The following is a 12,983-nucleotide window of genomic DNA, read 5'->3' as shown; positions in this document are numbered from 1 at the left end:
CCACTCACCCTCACTACTCACCCTCACTACTCACCCTAACCACTCACCACTCACCCTCAACACTCACCCTCACCACCACCACTCACCCTATTCCCGTTTTCAAAAAACTTGCTTACGTGTCGCTAAGTATGCTTAACATTTCTTACAGACACACACATTCACTAATTTAGCTTTTGACATTACACATACAAAACGTCAGCTTGTACTACTGTCATGATAGCATGTACCACCACCACAGTGATGGTGAGTGGTGAGGGTGAGTGGTGAGTGGTGAGGGAGAGCGGTGAGTGGTGAGGGTGAGTGGTGAGGGTGAGTGGTGAGTAGTGAGGGGTGAGTGGTGAGGGTGAGTGGTGAGGGTGAGTGGTGAAGGGGAGGGTGAGTGGTGAGTGCTGAGGGTGAGTGGAGAGGGTGAGTGGTGAGGGTGAGAGGTGAGGGTGAGTGGTGAGGGTGAGTGGTTAAGGTGAGGGTGAGTGGTGAGTGGTGAGGGAGAGTGGTGGTGGTGAGGGTGAGGATGGTTGGTGAGGGTGAGTGGTGAGCATGAGTGGTGAGGGAAAGGGGTGAATGGTGAGCGTGAGGGAAAGTGGTGAGGGTGAGTAGTGATGGTGAGGGTGAGTAGTGAGTGGTGAGTGGTGATCAGTGAGTAGTGAGTGGTGAGGGTGAGTGGTGAGCGTGAGTGGTGAGGAGTGAGGAAGAGTGGTGAGGAAGAGTGGTGAGGAAGAGTGGTGAGGGTGAGTGGTGAGGAAGAGGGGTGAGTGGTGAGGTTGAGTGGTGAGGGAGAGGGGTGAGTGGTGAGTGGTGAGGGTGAGTGGTGAGGGGTCTGTGGTGAGTGTGAGTGGTGAGTGATGAGTGGTGAGATGGTGAGTGGTGAGGTGGTGAGTGTGAGTGGTGAGTGTGAGTGGTGAGTGTGAGTGGTGAGTGTGAGTGGTGAGCGGTGAGAGTGAGTGGTGAGGGTGAGTGGTGAGAGTGAGTGGTCAGGGTGAGTGGTGAAAGTGAGTGGTGAGAGTGAGTGGTGAGGGTGAGTGGTGAGGGTGAGTGGTGGTGGTGAGGGTGAGTGGTGAGAGTGAGTGGTGAGTGAGTGGTGAGGGTGAGTGGTGAGGGTGAGTGGTGAGTGGTGAGGGTGAGTGTTGAGGGTGAGTGAGAGGTGAGGGTGAGTGGTGGTGGTGAGGGTGAGTGGTGAGGGTGAGTGGTGGTGGTGAGGGTGAGTGTTGAGGGTGAGTGGTGGTGGCGAGGGTGAGTATGAGTGGTGAGGGTGAGTGGTGGTGGTGAGGGCAAGGATGATTGGTGAGGATGAGCGTGAGTGTTGAGGGAGAAGGGTGAGTGGTGAGAGAGAGTGGTGAGGGAGAGTGGTGAGGGAGAGTGTTGAGGGAGAGTGGTGAGGGAGAGTGGGGAGGGAGAGTGGTGAGGGTGAGTAGTGGTGGTGAGGGTGAGTAGTGAGTAGTGAGGGTGAGTGAGTGGTGAGGGTGAGTGGTGAGGGTGAGTGGTGAGTGATAGTGAGTGATAGTGAGTGGTGATGGTGAGTGGTGAGGGTGAGTGGTGAGAGAGAGTGGTGAGGGTGTATATATTTTTGCCTATGATGACAGCAGTACATGCTGACGTTTTGTATGTTAAATGTAAAAGCTAAATGTGTGAATGTGTGTGTCTGTTGGAAATGTTAAGCAAACTTGGCGACATGCAGTTTTAAAACGGGAATAGGCCGATTCTAAAGTAATCTACAACCTTCAATGATTCCTTTGCGCGATTCAAATAATCGATTCTTGGCGCGCTGGAGGTTTACATTTTTAATTACAGAGTTTTCTTTTCATTGGTATGTTATGTTTTAAAGTTTTCAGGAGTTTTTAATTATATTTTTGCCCCGGTCAACGCCGGATATTTCCCATTCGTAGCAGTTTATATCAACTCTATATCCAACTTATATTAAACAGGAACAAGCCGATTCTAAATGAATCTACAACCTTCGATTCGTTTGCGAGATTCAGGGAATCGATTCTTGGCACGGTCGGTTTAAAAATTTTAATTACACAGTTGTATTTTCGTTGGTATGTTATGTTTTAAAGTTTTCAGAAGATGTTAAATGTATTTTTCCCCCGGGCAACGCTGGGTGTATCGAGTTTATAGCACAAAGTCTTTGCCTGACAAAGAGTGGCGTGTCGAGGCCTACTACCGTGCAGAGCCTCTGGTCTCGCCTAGATTGCCCAGGCGGCCGAGGCTGGGTGCTGGGCCGCTACCCCCCCTCGCGCTAGAATAATACTGTCTAATCGCTATAATTGTATTATCTACCGACCCTATAATAGTAATTGCACAAATTGGGGTGGGGGGGGAGTGAAGAGGACGTGAAACTTTGATGAATTTACCTCAGCGTCGCGTGTTAATGCGTGTGCATATTTTTTACGGGAATTAAAAATGGCGTCCACCCCGCAGCGACGGCGTCTCGCGCATGCGCAACGGTGTGCTTTGTCACGTGCCGGCCGGCAATAGTAATTAAATAAATAAAGAGAAATCGCACTAAATCAATAATCGGACCACTTTAAAGGCGACGGACGAAAAAACGGAAATGCCTATTCCCACCGCGGGGCACGGGACATGCCTCCCGGCAAATTTTTTCGTCCTAAACCCCACAGCCCGAGCGCCAAATCCCTCGCAAGCGAGCGTACACAGACAGACAGACAGAGAGACGGACAGACAGACAGACAACACGTTCCTTTGGAGTGGGCAGGTAGGAACTTGGTTGGACAGTGCATTCATGCACGACAGACAGACAAATAATCCCTGGTGGGGAGTGTGGAACCTGTTGTTCCTACCTGTATAAAAGAAAACTTGACTTGAGGTAGCCAGGCAGCCAGCCAGGTAGCCAGCCCCCTTAACTATCGGCCCCTCCCCCTTGCTTAGGCACCTCCCATTACCCCCCTCCCTTTGGCCCCTCCCCTGACCAACCCCCCATATCCTTAGGCCCCTCCCCTGACCCCCCCTCCCTTAAGCCCCTCCCCTGACCCTCCTCCCTTAGGCACCTCCCCTCTCCGTACCTGGCAGTAGGTCTCCACCAATCAAAGAGCTGTTTGTAAGGTCTCCACCAATCAAAGAGCTGTGTGTATTATATATTTATTTATGCACAACAGACAGACAGACAGACAATACATCCCTGGTGGGCAGTGTGTAACATTGTTCCTACCTGTAAAAAGTGACGTTTATAGGTAAGAAGAGAAGAGAAGAAGACTAGCGGTAAGTACCCGGCGTTGCTCGGGCGAAAAAGGCAGACACACACATGGGCTTACACACAGACATTGACCCACACACATAGAAACACATCGACGTAGACGCACACACACACATATATGGTTAAACCCAGGATGGATGTTTCTAACCGGCGAAGATGTTCCATTAGGGGGATGCACGTTTCGCAAGCGTATAGAAGGGAGGGAATTACCGTGGCCAAGAAGACCTGACGCTTCGTGCGGAGCGACAGACCAGGTAGCTTCCACACAGCGTAACGCAGCCGATGAAAAGATAATGGCGCTCGACTGATTTGAAGTGAGACCTCTGCTGTTAAACCGGAGCCGGTCATGAGCACACTGGCCAGGTATGGGAATCTCGGCAATCTCTCCAAAACTGGCACATCACGAATTGTGAGCTGTGGGGGTGGATTGATCGATGGTACAAAATACCCAGGCAGGTGCTTAGTTTTGGTGGGGCTGATGGTAAGGCCCCACCTCTTAGTGGCAAGCTCCAGGTTCAGCAGCAGTGAGCAGCAATCACCAGAGCATCGGCATACATAACATGGTTGAGCAATAGGGAGGCATCCGTTGACCGCACCCGGGCATCGATCAGCCTCCCATTGTATCTGTACCTTATGGTAATTCATCGGGTACAGCCATTGAAGGCTTCACGAACTACGTGGTCAAAAGATATGTTAAATAATGTGGAGCCAGAGGACATCCCTGTCACACCCCAAGGTGTAGAAGGAATGGCTCTGACTGACGGCCACGTAGTTTGACGCGGGGCCGCTCACCATCATGAAGGTCCTTAAGGATCGTGAGCAAAGTTTGAGGGACTCCGAAAGCATGAAAAACAACCCAGAAGCCAGGCCTACTGATGGTATCATAGGCCTTGAACAGGTCAATAAAGCACATACATTCACTCACACACACGGACCTACAGACACGCAAAGAAATGTACATACACTGACTGACATGGAGCCATGCACACAAAGCGACTAACACAGACGCCCATGGACTAACACACACAGACATATCGACTGACACACACAAACACATGGATTAACACATACACACATATGGACTGACACACGCATAGACATGCACTTTAGATACACACACATGGAGTTACACACACATACATAGACTGACACACATACAACGACTCACACACACACATTGGCTCACACACAGACATACGTGGACTCACACACACATTGACGTAAACACACATGTACTTACACACACACATATCGACTAAGACACACACACATGGACTTACACACACATACATAGACTGACACACACATTGCCCTACACACACATAGACATATGTACTGTGACACACAGACATCTACTTTAGATACACACATGTAGATTAACACACACACATCGACTCACACACACACGCATTAACTTAGACACACACACATCGAGTGAAACACACACGTATGGACTTACACACACGTGGACTAACACACACACAGCGACTGATACGCACACAAATGAATTGACACACAAACACTTGTACGTACAACACACACACACAAGGGGCGTTGTCCGTTTGAAAAAGACAGACACACATGGACTCACACACAGACATGGACCCACACACATAGAAACCCATCGACTTACACGCACACAAAGACATATGGACTCACACACACAGACATCGACTTTAGGGACATACATGTAGTTTCTGCACACAAACATTATTATTGTAATATTTGTAAAATTATTTGTTTAATAATAGTAAACAATAAACCTCAGTTCTTTGCGAAAGATGCAAGAAAATTGTACTTTACATTGGCTTGGTGACGCGTCGTCCCGTGCAGAGCCCGCGGCCTCGCCTAGATTGGCAAGCCAGAGGAGGTGAGACGTTGCCAGGCTGCGAGCTGGGCCGCTACCCTTCCCCACCATCCCCCCGCCCGAGGCAGAATAATACCATGTAAACGTTGTCATAATTATTATTTGGTTCTTTTGGTTAAGTCACGTCTAAAGATAAAATAATAAATTAAATAATAGAATACGACGTTTCGATTGCAACACAAGCAATCATCATCAGGTATAATGAAATAGCGACATAATATCTAACCAGAAAACTATAGACAGACATATTAGCAGACAGATATCACAAGATACATACATCGCGAGAGCAACACAGGTGACAGAGAGGGGTGATCGTCTCTGTGGGGTGGCCTTAAATAGACAGAGGGGGGGCGGAGGCAGAGAGAGGGAGGGGGGTTAGAAAAAATTAGCATATCAATGAGTGGTCCAAAAGAAAACGTGGTGCTGCGAGTACGATGGCACAGCAAGCAAGCCTGAAAATCAGGAGAAAGACACACTAAAATTAAATAACCTAGTAAAATATCGAAATGTAATGTAATACAACAAAGAGGGTCGGTCAACACACAATTAACGCATAGCCTGGTTGATTACGTATTTCAAAGATTTCTAAGTTAGAATTTAAGTGTGAACATTCTAAAGAGGACACAGGCAGAGAAAACAAGTCGCCAGAGAGAGAGAAAAAAGATAAGCTTAAAACTTCCCCGTAGAAGTGGTTCAATCTTAATTTCAGAACTTTCGTGACTGCAGGAATTATTATTTGGTTCTTTCGGTTAAGTCACGTCTAAAGATAAAATAATAAATTAAATAATAGAATACGACGTTTCGATTGCAACACAAGCAATCATCATCAGGTATAATGAAATAGCGACATAATATCTAACCAGAAAACTATAGACAGACATATTAGCAGACAGATATCACAAGATACATACATCGCGAGAGCAACACAGGTGACAGAGAGGGGTGATCGTCTCTGTGGGGTGGCCTTAAATAGACAGAGGGGGGGCGGAGGCAGAGAGAGGGAGGGGGGTTAGAAAAAATTAGCATATCAATGAGTGGTCCAAAAGAAAACGTGGTGCTGCGAGTACGATGGCACAGCAAGCAAACCTGAAAATCAGGAGAAAGACACACTAAAATTAAATAACCTAGTAAAATATCGAAATGTAATGTAATACAACACAGAGGGTCGGTCAACACACAATTAACGCATAGCCTGGTTGATTACGTATTTCAAAGATTGCTAAGTTAGAATTTAAGTGTGAACATTCTAAAGAGGACACAGGCAGAGAAAACAAGTCGCCAGAGAGAGAGAAAAAAGATAAGCTTAAAACTTCCCCGTAGAAGTGGTTCAATCTTAATTTTAGAACTTTCGTGACTGCAGGAATTATTATTTGGTTCTTTCGGTTAAGTCACGTCTAAAGATAAAATAATAAATTAAATAATAGAATACGACGTTTCGATTGCAACACAAGCAATCATCATCAGGTATAATGAAATAGCGACATAATATCTTACCAGAAAACTATAGACAGACATATTAGCAGACAGATATCACAAGATACATACATCGCGAGAGCAACACAGGTGACAGAGAGGGGTGATCGTCTCTGTGGGGTGGCCTTAAATAGACAGAGGGGGGGCGGAGGCAGAGAGAGGGAGGGGGGTTAGAAAAAATTAGCATATCAATGAGTGGTCCAAAAGAAAACGTGGTGCTGCGAGTACGATGGCACAGCAAGCAAGCCTGAAAATCAGGAGAAAGACACACTAAAATTAAATAACCTAGTAAAATATCGAAATGTAATGTAATACAACACAGAGGGTCGGTCAACACACAATTAACGCATAGCCTGGTTGATTACGTATTTCAAAGATTTCTAAGTTAGAATTTAAGTGTGAACATTCTAAAGAGGACACAGGCAGAGAAAACAAGTCGCCAGAGAGAGAGAAAAAAGATAAGCTTAAAACTTCCCCGTAGAAGTGGTTCAATCTTAATTTCAGAACTTTCGTGACTGCAGGAATTATTATTTGGTTCTTTCGGTTAAGTCACGTCTAAAGATAAAATAATAAATTAAATAATAGAATACGACGTTTCGATTGCAACACAAGCAATCATCATCAGGTATAATGAAATAGCGACATAATATCTAACCAGAAAACTATAGACAGACATATTAGCAGACAGATATCACAAGATACATACATCGCGAGAGCAACACAGGTGACAGAGAGGGGTGATCGTCTCTGTGGGGTGGCCTTAAATAGACAGAGGGGGGGCGGAGGCAGAGAGAGGGAGGGGGGTTAGAAAAAATTAGCATATCAATGAGTGGTCCAAAAGAAAACGTGGTGCTGCGAGTACGATGGCACAGCAAGCAAACCTGAAAATCAGGAGAAAGACACACTAAAATTAAATAACCTAGTAAAATATCGAAATGTAATGTAATACAACACAGAGGGTCGGTCAACACACAATTAACGCATAGCCTGGTTGATTACGTATTTCAAAGATTGCTAAGTTAGAATTTAAGTGTGAACATTCTAAAGAGGACACAGGCAGAGAAAACAAGTCGCCAGAGAGAGAGAAAAAAGATAAGCTTAAAACTTCCCCGTAGAAGTGGTTCAATCTTAATTTTAGAACTTTCGTGACTGCAGGAATTATTATTTGGTTCTTTCGGTTAAGTCACGTCTAAAGATAAAATAATAAATTAAATAATAGAATACGACGTTTCGATTGCAACACAAGCAATCATCATCAGGTATAATGAAATAGCGACATAATATCTAACCAGAAAACTATAGACAGACATATTAGCAGACAGATATCACAAGATACATACATCGCGAGAGCAACACAGGTGACAGAGAGGGGTGATCGTCTCTGTGGGGTGGCCTTAAATAGACAGAGGGGGGGCGGAGGCAGAGAGAGGGAGGGGGGTTAGAAAAAATTAGCATATCAATGAGTGGTCCAAAAGAAAACGTGGTGCTGCGAGTACGATGGCACAGCAAGCAAGCCTGAAAATCAGGAGAAAGACACACTAATATTAAATAACCTAGTAAAATATCGAAATGTAATGTAATACAACACAGAGGGTCGGTCAACACACAATTAACGCATAGCCTGGTTGATTACGTATTTCAAAGATTGCTAAGTTAGAATTTAAGTGTGAACATTCTAAAGAGGACACAGGCAGAGAAAACAAGTCGCCAGAGAGAGAGAAAAAAGATAAGCTTAAAACTTCCCCGTAGAAGTGGTTCAATCTTAATTTTAGAACTTTCGTGACTGCAGGAATTATTATTTGGTTCTTTCGGTTAAGTCACGTCTAAAGATAAAATAATAAATTAAATAATAGAATACGACGTTTCGATTGCAACACAAGCAATCATCATCAGGTATAATGAAATAGCGACATAATATCTAACCAGAAAACTATAGACAGACATATTAGCAGACAGATATCACAAGATACATACATCGCGAGAGCAACACAGGTGACAGAGAGGGGTGATCGTCTCTGTGGGGTGGCCTTAAATAGACAGAGGGGGGGCGGAGGCAGAGAGAGGGAGGGGGGTTAGAAAAAATTAGCATATCAATGAGTGGTCCAAAAGAAAACGTGGTGCTGCGAGTACGATGGCACAGCAAGCAAGCCTGAAAATCAGGAGAAAGACACACTAAAATTAAATAACCTAGTAAAATATCGAAATGTAATGTAATACAACACAGAGGGTCGGTCAACACACAATTAACGCATAGCCTGGTTGATTACGTATTTCAAAGATTGCTAAGTTAGAATTTAAGTGTGAACATTCTAAAGAGGACACAGGCAGAGAAAACAAGTCGCCAGAGAGAGAGAAAAAAGATAAGCTTAAAACTTCCCCGTAGAAGTGGTTCAATCTTAATTTTAGAACTTTCGTGACTGCAGGAATTATTATTTGGTTCTTTCGGTTAAGTCACGTCTAAAGATAAAATAATAAATTAAATAATAGAATACGACGTTTCGATTGCAACACAAGCAATCATCATCAGGTATAATGAAATAGCGACATAATATCTAACCAGAAAACTATAGACAGACATATTAGCAGACAGATATCACAAGATACATACATCGCGAGAGCAACACACGTCTTTATCTTTAGACGTGACTTAACCGAAAGAACCAAATAATAATTCCTGCAGTCACGAAAGTTCTAAAATTAAGATTGAACCACTTCTACGGGGAAGTTTTAAGCTTATCTTTTTTCTCTCTCTCTGGCGACTTGTTTTCTCTGCCTGTGTCCTCTTTAGAATGTTCACACTTAAATTCTAACTTAGCAATCTTTGAAATACGTAATCAACCAGGCTATGCGTTAATTGTGTGTTGACCGACCCTCTGTGTTGTATTACATTACATTTCGATATTTTACTAGGTTATTTAATTTTAGTGTGTCTTTCTCCTGATTTTCAGGCTTGCTTGCTGTGCCATCGTACTCGCAGCACCACGTTTTCTTTTGGACCACTCATTGATATGCTAATTTTTTCTAACCCCCCTCCCTCTCTCTGCCTCCGCCCCCCCTCTGTCTATTTAAGGCCACCCCACAGAGACGATCACCCCTCTCTGTCACCTGTGTTGCTCTCGCGATGTATGTATCTTGTGATATCTGTCTGCTAATATGTCTGTCTATAGTTTTCTGGTTAGATATTATGTCGCTATTTCATTATACCTGATGATGATTGCTTGTGTTGCAATCGAAACGTCGTATTCTATTATTTAATTTATTATTTTATCTTTAGACGTGACTTAACCGAAAGAACCAAATAATAATTCCTGCAGTCACGAAAGTTCTAAAATTAAGATTGAACCACTTCTACGGGGAAGTTTTTAAGCTTATCTTTTTTCTCTTTCTCTGGCGACTTGTTTTCTCTGCCTGTGTCCTCTTTAGAATGTTCATACTTAAATTCTAACTTAGCAATCTTTGAAATACGTAATCAACCAGGCTATGCGTTAATTGTGTGTTGACCGACCCTCTGTGTTGTATTACATTACATTTCGATATTTTACTAGGTTATTTAATTTTAGTGTGTCTTTCTCCTGATTTTCAGGCTTGCTTGCTGTGCCATCGTACTCGCAGCACCACGTTTTCTTTTGGACCACTCATTGATATGCTAATTTTTTCTAACCCCCCTCCCTCTCTCTGCCTCCGCCCCCCCTCTGTCTATTTAAGGCCACCCCACAGAGACGATCACCCCTCTCTGTCACCTGTGTTGCTCTCGCGATGTATGTATCTTGTGATATCTGTCTGCTAATATGTCTGTCTATAGTTTTCTGGTTAGATATTATGTCGCTATTTCATTATACCTGATGATGATTGCTTGTGTTGCAATCGAAACGTCGTATTCTATTATTTAATTTATTATTTTATCTTTAGACGTGACTTAACCGAAAGAACCAAATAATAATTCCTGCAGTCACGAAAGTTCTAAAATTAACGTTGTCATAATATTAAATTAATATGTAAGGGCTTTATAGCAATAACTGCACGCAGTGTGGTGGGGGAGGGGGGGAAAGACGACGTGACACTGTGAAGAGAAATCGGCAGCGTGATGTGGATATTTATTCCATGTTAAACGCGTAAAATAAAATGTCTCCCGTGAGGTGGAGTGAACGCGCATGACTTGGCAGGGTCCGCCCCCCCCATGCAATTGTCGTGATTTGGTACGGTCGATGTCGTGCAATAAGTAAATAATGAATAATATAAACGGCACAAATGTGTTAATTAAACTACTTTAAAGTTTAGGGATGGGAAAACGGAATAGCCTATTCCCACCGCGGGGCTTAGGGCGTGCTGCCTGTTAAAAAAATGTCTACGCGAAGCCCACTGTCCGCGAGCCAAATCCCCCGCAAGCGCGAGCGCGGAGACTTTTATATATAAAAGAAAGAAGAAGAAGATAAAAAAGAAGATAGATAGATAGATACGACTATAGATTCAGTAGATACTATAGTCATTAGAAACTACTGCAGAGTCAGTATATTCTACTATAGAGATGGTTGATACTATTACAGAATTAGCAGATACTACTATTGAGTCGGTAGATACTAATGTAGTCAGTAGGTACCACTATGGTCAGTAAATACTGCTAGTCAGTAGATCCTACTATACAGTCAGTAGATACTACTATAGAGTCAGTAGATATTACTTTAGAGTTAGTAGATACTACCATGGTCAGTAAATACTACTACAGTCAGTAGATACTACCATAGAGTCAGTAGATACTACTGTAGCATTAGTAGTTACTACTATAGTCAGTGGATACTAATATCAACATTAGTAACTACTATAGAGTCAGTAGATGCTACAATAGCGTCGGTAGATACTACTGCAGTCAGTAGAAACCACTACGGTCAGTAAATACTGCTACAATCAGTAGATACTACTATACAGTCAGTAGATACTACTACAGTCAGTAGATACTACTATAGAGACAGTAGATACTATTGTAGAGTTAGTAGATACTACTATGGTCAGTAATACTTCTACATTAAATAGATATGACGATTGATTCAACAGATACTACTATAATTATTGGATACTACTATAGAGTGAGTATTTACTACTATAGAGTTGGTTGATACTACTATAGAGTCGGCAGATACTACAACGGAGTCAGTAGATTCTACTGCAGTCAGAAGATACCACTATGGTCAAAAAAATTGCTACAGTCAATAGATACGACTATAAATTCAGTAGATACTACTATAATCATTAGATACTACTGTAGAGTCCGTAGATACTATGGTCAGTAAATACTTCTACAGTAAGTAAATACTTCTACAGTAAGTAGATACTACTATAGAGTCAGTATATGCTACTTTAGTGTTAGTAGTTACTACTATAGTCAATGGATACTATTATAGAGTCAGTAGTTACTATCGAGTAGGTAGATACTACTATAGTCATTAACGAAGCAAGGTGTCGCAAGTTTACTCGTTTAAGTTTGTTGTACATTTGTTTATGAGATAGGAAAATAAATAGTGGTTTCTCTTAGATACCAGACAGGGAGTGTTCTGCCTCACGGCAGGTATGGGGGTGTGCTTACACAGGAATTTCCTGATATGGTGTTGAGTTTGGTCACGTGACCAGGAAGTTACGATTTAAGATTCTCTAAGCCATGCGAAAGGGTGTCAGCCATAACACAGAGTACAAAATCGAGGCACAAATAGCATCTCAGTGAAGACAGGTGCATCTGTTCATTGTGGGACTTTAAGAAGCATTGTCTGTAAGTTCGTTTATGTTCTTATAATACTGGGAATGCTGTTCATGTTAGGATTGCCGGCATAATGCTGTAAATCCCCTTATAATGCTGTTAATTGTTATGATAAATATGAGGCCTAGTTTACAACGAAGCCTGCCACTTGCATTATTGTGAATGTTATTTGTAGTCGAGCCAAACTTGTACCCATGTAACTTTAATGTGATCTTGAGAGCAAGGATGAAGAAGTATCTCATCCACAGTTCAGTGTTATGTGCAGCATTGTACATTTAGGCTGCAGTATGGTGATTACACAATGTGACCTTATTTAACACATTGGCATGTTGTCTTGTATAGCTATTCAGTGCTAATGTAGGCACCTGGTCTATCCAGGACCTATTGTTGAGTTTCATGTTATCTAAGACAATGTTATGATGCTCCTTGTGTTATTCATTGTATCGATATTGCAAGTATTAACAGATGCTGCATTCTGTGCTGTGTTTTTTCATCAGTTTTACCTCATTCTATTCATTAAATACGTTTAGTGTTGGATGTTCACCCTGGCTCTGAAGGTTTATTGAATGTGAGGTTAACTACTCGGATAGTGGAGCAATGGAGCGCACAGCGAGGCCCAGACACCCATTCTCTCCTTTCCCGTCGTCCTCCTGCCTTAGTCTCCCCCCCCCCCCCCCCCGAGACTT

General features: G+C 43.1%; 1 protein-coding gene across 1 annotated transcript in view; it reads right to left on the bottom strand.

Moving 5' to 3' along the window:
• Positions 1-12,983, bottom strand: part of REV3L (REV3 like, DNA directed polymerase zeta catalytic subunit) — a 360,686-nt gene that overhangs the window by 184,513 nt on the left and 163,190 nt on the right. The window lies entirely within an intron of this gene.

This window comes from Lampetra fluviatilis, chromosome 4 (genome assembly GCF_964198595.1).
Source record: "Lampetra fluviatilis chromosome 4, kcLamFluv1.1, whole genome shotgun sequence".
Classification (NCBI taxonomy): domain Eukaryota; kingdom Metazoa; phylum Chordata; class Hyperoartia; order Petromyzontiformes; family Petromyzontidae; genus Lampetra; species Lampetra fluviatilis.
Note: the sequence above shows the minus strand (reverse complement) of the source record. Positions and strands in the feature narration are given on the sequence as shown.